The sequence below is a fragment of the Scaptodrosophila lebanonensis genome, unplaced genomic scaffold (genome assembly GCF_003285725.1).
Source record: "Scaptodrosophila lebanonensis strain 11010-0011.00,11010-0021.00 unplaced genomic scaffold, SlebRS2 tig00000092-arrow-pilon, whole genome shotgun sequence".
In the NCBI taxonomy this organism is placed as follows: Eukaryota; Metazoa; Arthropoda; class Insecta; order Diptera; family Drosophilidae; genus Scaptodrosophila; species Scaptodrosophila lebanonensis.
In genome coordinates this window covers 3,059,835-3,065,808 of record NW_022060566.1, presented here as the reverse complement: position 1 = coordinate 3,065,808, position 5,974 = coordinate 3,059,835, and positions in this window count along the sequence as shown.

The following is a 5,974-nucleotide window of genomic DNA, read 5'->3' as shown; positions in this document are numbered from 1 at the left end:
TATACGATTCAATGCATACTCATACACCATCTATAAAGAAGGCTTCCTTTGCAATTAATCTTGATAGTAGTAGCCAATATGAAGTTGCCATTAAACGCAGCCGTTTGTCCCCCAAAAGTACTCCTTTTGACACATTAGCGCATTGACAGCTTCACACTGACAAATTCAGTTAATGTCACCGCATTGTGTAACCGAACAATGGACGCTTTTGATGACGACCTTCGCCACACCCTGTCCACCCCCAGTCCACCACCACCAACACTAACACCCCCACCCCACCCCACATCACAGCGAACCGCACACAACTGACAATGCGAAAATGAGCTGCTCACTAACACTTAACTGGAGTTCCAATGATACTTTGAAATAAAACACGACGCGCCTTTGGACAAATGAGCAGCAGAGCTTCCAAGTGCGAATATTTGACACAGAGTCTGACACGGACACGAGCACGGAGTCTGTTTCCCTCAGCCTGCCCCAGTCAGGTGGATGGTCAAATTAAAAATCAAACACCGTCGCACGACCGCTTCTTTTGAAGTTCCTTGAGTAATTGTCTAAGCAGTATTGCCAGGACAACGTTGTCTGCGAAGCGTCGCGACGATGACTCGCAGCGTATTTCGCAGGCTGCTGCATCTTAGCGGCAATCCCTTAAATCCTTAACCCTAAAATGGAATGATAAAAAAAAGCAAAGAAAACAACAAACACTCTGACACGCCGAAAGACGCACACTCTCCATAGAATGCTTTTTAGCCATTAAAGGTAGTGTAAGTGCAAAACTTTCAGCTAAATCGTAAGCAGTTGAAATGTAATATAATTCTAATAAGTGATATTGGGAAAGTAAGTATTTTATTAGCATTAAGTCATATTCCAGATTTCAAGTTATTCAGAAAATAAATCTAATTCTAAAAGCGTTTCTTAAGTAGGAATTGAAATTATAAATATATAGCACATTACTTGAAAGTATAGGAAATATTAAAAAAAAAAATAGACTTAACAAACAAAGAAATAAAAACGCTCATAAACTAAGAATTGAAATTAAAATGTAGAAACAAGTAGTTTTTAGAGATTTGTTGTTATCAACAGATTTCTTAACGCATTCACGTTTGTAATTAATTTATTTCATTTAACAAAGCTATAGAAATAAAGTTCCTTAACGAATTTTTATAGATTTTCAATCTAATTCCCACTTAATGCTGTCATCTTTTTAAATATTTTTAAAACTTGTATCTAACATGGATGCTTGAAAGTGCTTTTCTAATCGCCATCAACTATCGACCAGCAGGTTAGAATTTTCAATGAACATTTAAAAACATAATTTGCCAACATTTGATTTCTTTAATTGTTGGTAATATGTTGGTAATTAGTGTTCCGTTTAACGATATTTAAAGATAAGATTTGCTTACAGTTTTTCAGAAAATGTAATAAATGACACATCATTTAAAATAGGACATCATCTTTTTTGTAATTTATGTGCCATTTAAAGATAATTTAAGATAACATTTGGTTGGCAAATAATCCTAATGAGAAAGTTAAATATAATTGAAGGATCATTGCAGATTTCTGTGCATAACAATTTATTCAGATATATCTCATATTTATTTCTTTTTCCTGAACTTTTACCAAATAATCTCTGAAAATATATGAATGAGCGTATGCTCTATAGTGCTTCGTAGTGCGTAATACTCGTCGTGACAAATTTATAATACCCTTTTCCATTATATAATGAAGTTGCAGTACAAGGCGAGCATTCGAGTCGAAGGATAGCGCCGCGACACGGTCATAAAGCAGGATGATACTGCAAGGAACTGGGTGGGGGTGCAGGAGTGCGGGAAGTGAAGGGAGTGCGTGGAGGTCTGTGCACACGGGTGAAAGCTAAATGGCGCATAGAACATCGACATCGACGTCGCCGAACCGAACCGAACCGAACCAAACCAAACTGAACAGAACAGAACAGAGCAGAACTACTGGGAACTGAGCTTAGCTGTGCCGAACTGAGCTGAGAGATAGGGCCGGTCTTAATGCAATTGATGGGCGACGCGCCCAGAAAGGAGAGTGAATGTAGATCCTGTTTGGGGTGCAACGACGCGACGGGCGGGCGCATTGAGGCGGCAACCTAATAAAAGGAACGAAAACAACTTGTTTTCCAATTTTACAATTTAACAAGTTGCCATTAGCTCTCTGACAAGGACTACGACGACTACGACGACGACGTCGCGCCTATATGGGAGGCGTGGCACAATCCTTTCTGGCTTTTGCCACACAACAGCGGCAAGAAGAGAACTATTAAGGAATTTGTAAGAAATCCACTGCTATTGGATTCCTGCAGCAAGTCAAAGCAAAGGATATTTTCGGCGAAAATAAAGGAAAGAAATAAAGAAAACGAACGAAAAAAAACAACAACAGAAGCGCAGAAAAAAGACAACAACGACGAAGACGACGGCGACGGCGACGCCAAGTTACCAAAACGAGAGACCGGGCGGAAATTTTTGAAATTGTTCGCTAGAGACTAATAAAATCAACGACGTGGAACTTCAAGCCGTTCCCATAGACCAGAGACAATGAACGAAACGCTAGTCGGCTGACTGAGTCCCTCACATGCAGACAAACAGACAAACAGATAGACAGACAGACGGACATAGAAACGGATGGATGGATAGATGGACAGACGGACGGACAAATGGCAAGAGTTATTGAACAGCAACGTCGCAACGTCTTTACTAAATTCCCGAATAAATGCTGCGATTAGAAAGCTAACCTTAAGCTTAAGATGGAAATGTTGACTAATTTATATATAGAAGAGCTCTCTTAATTTATGTGCTGCCGGCTGCGATGGACTTTAATCAGCCAACCGCCATTAATAAATCAGAGTCATTAAAAATGCAACTGAAGGCCAAGACGACGACGACGAAAAAATAAAAATTGAAAATCGAATAAAAAAGGAGACCCAAAAAAAAAAATAAAGAAAATGAAAAGGAAAAACCTTGCGCCCAGCACAGAATGAATCATTCATTAAGCAAGGTTGAACGCAAAGCAGAAAATCACACAAAGGGACACTTTACAGCCGAATGAATCTAATTAAAATGTAATTATAAATGTAACCGTTAAGCGGAAGTGTCCGCGGGATACCATCAAACGCCCAGTAAGCGACAACTCTAGCGTCCAAGACGCAGCAGCAACCAACGGAAGCAACCGAACTGAGGATGGAGAGAGGAAGATGAAGAGAGGGAGAGAGTGGAAAAAAATTAAAATTAAAACATAAATTAGAAGCGACAACACAAACCCCTTAATCATGACGCTCCAGCGCCCCCCGACCTCGACCCCCACCACAGACTCCAAACCCCAAACCAAATCCCAATCCCAATCCCAACTCCACCCACGATTTATGCCATAAATTTTCTTTGGTTTTCTTTTGAACATTTTCACGTTGCACTTAAAGCCCGAAGCGAGAGCAGAGCAGCGCTTTAAGCCAACATTAAAGCTGGCCAATATGCCACAACAATCAAACAGATACTATACTATATACTATACATATGTATATATAGTTGTATATATATGGTGGAGGTGAGAGCAAAGGGACAAATGGGCTTTTGGCCTGCCTGCAATAAAACTAAACTAATGAAATTTAAAACCATTTGACTGCGCCGCATACATAAACATGCATGGACTGGCTGGGGAAACAGGAGACAGGACACAGGACACAGGACGAGTACGAGTACACACATGCGCCTGATGCCGCATATCTTAGTCCAAAACTTTTGGCCCAAGCGTCTAAGGAAATGCCAGCGAGTCGACTCGTTTGTCGACCGTTCCATACAACAGGCCCAAGCATTAAGTTTGACCTGAAAGGCCTGACTTGCCGTCCCGCCTCGCCTCGCCGTGCCACGCCCACACCACCTCCAATAATGTCACCAGTGTCGGGACCATGCCTGGCCGGACCGCCTAAGCTGCTTGAAGTGCGTGTCCTGGTCATGTAATCGCATTTCAATTTAAAGTCATTTATTCAGGCGAACGGCGCTCTTTGTCTTGGGCGCACATATGCAACAGACGCCGAATGAGAGAGTTGCTTAAGAAAATTGAAAATACCAAAGCCACGTTGCACACTGACTGCCATTAGAATGTTGACCGAGGTCATGTTTTCAATATCAAAGAGAAAGCCATGTATTCCAGCCCACAATTTGTAACTTAACTTTGATTTCAACATTTTGAAATGAAATTAAAAAATGCCCGCTTTCGTTGAAATATCCAATCGCATTTCCTGTTCCATTTATTCCATTTGTTGCAGACTGGCTGCCATTAGAATGTTGACCGCGGTCATGTTTTCAATATCAAAGAGAAAGCCATGTATTACAGCCCACAATTTGTAACTTAACTTTGCTTTCAACATTTTGAAATGAAATTAAAAAATGCCCGCTTTCGTTGAAATATCTAATCTCAATTCCAGTTCCATTTGTTCCGCCACAGGCATGCCAGATTGATTTCAATATCATCTTAAAAGCCATCATTTGTATTTTGCGTTACTTATATAATTTAATATTTATATCATAAGTAAATAAGCTGATATCACAAATCCCAATTCCAACTGATTCCCAAAAGATAATAGATAGATAATAAAGACTGCTTCAAACATTTCCATAAACATGAACACCATCGTATTTGTAATCTATTGTAAGTCTCTTAACTTTCACACATTTTCTAAAATGCTTTTCAGGTAGCATATTAAAAATATTTCAGAGTAAATAAAAGTGGAACTTTTATGTTTGTTTTTAGTTCTACAGCTCCACCAACAAACTTGTAGTTTATTATATTTATGTTCAAAAATAATTGCAATGTTATTATAAAGAAAAAAACTCTTCACTAAGACAAACTTTATTTTGATAACATTTTCAAGGCAAATTTAATCGTGTGTGCCCATCTTAAATCTTACTTCAAAGCATGTGATGTATGGAGTGTTATAGATAGGTAGTTACTATAAGCAGAGCACCTATACTAATAAATTAGAAGGCAGGAATGTTGGTATTTTTATATACATACATATATATCAGTTTTAAGAATTTGAAATACCATCTTGACGCTTACGTTTATAGATTGTAAAAATATTGACATTATCATTATTTTAAGAACTTGATGCCCAAAAAGTAAAGATCAATAATTGATGGATATTTATAGATATCGAATATGTGCTCATTGCCACAGTTTCCCAACAAGGTTGCTTGCAAGCTTATCATGTCCGCATACTTATAGTGAGTGGTGTGGTTGTAGCACTTGTACGGAAATAGTTTTGCATGCCTGGCCAAAAGTTTTCGGCTGCTTACATACCGACAAAGTATGTGTGTATGTCTGTCTGTTTGTGTGTACTCACACGTATGTGCAGCTGTATATACTCGTATGTACTGTGCTTATGTATGTATGTATGCATAAACATTTGCTATATGTATGTACATATGTATGTATTTAGAAGGACAATAGTTTGACACTTTCAATGCACATAAATTTGTGCGCAGTCGCTGCTGCTTCGCATGCTGTTGTTGTTGTTGTTGTTGGCAGTATATGCAGTCTGACCATCGCTGGCAGTCTGATGGCAGCACATACCATCAACAGGGGCAGCAGGAGGGGGAAGAACAAAAAACAATGTCGTAAAGCCCCTTTAAGCACACAAATTAACCGCAGTACATGGTCAGCGACCGAGCAGAGCGCTGCTGTGCAACAGCGGGGGCGGTTCGTTGGCGGGGGAGAGGGGCGGTCATAAAGACAGAGGCAGAGACAGAGGCCGAGACAGAGACAGAGGCATCCCACTGTTCAAGTTGATGTTTGTCTATTTCGTTGTTTATTTGTTTTTGTGTGCACTCAAGGATTTCTAAGAACTTTAACTTACCAAAATGCGTTTGCTTGGGTGTGTGTGTGAGGGGGCTGAGGGTGGGGTGTATGTGTATGTGTGTGTGTGTGTGTGGCAAGACGCATTTGACCATTCTATACA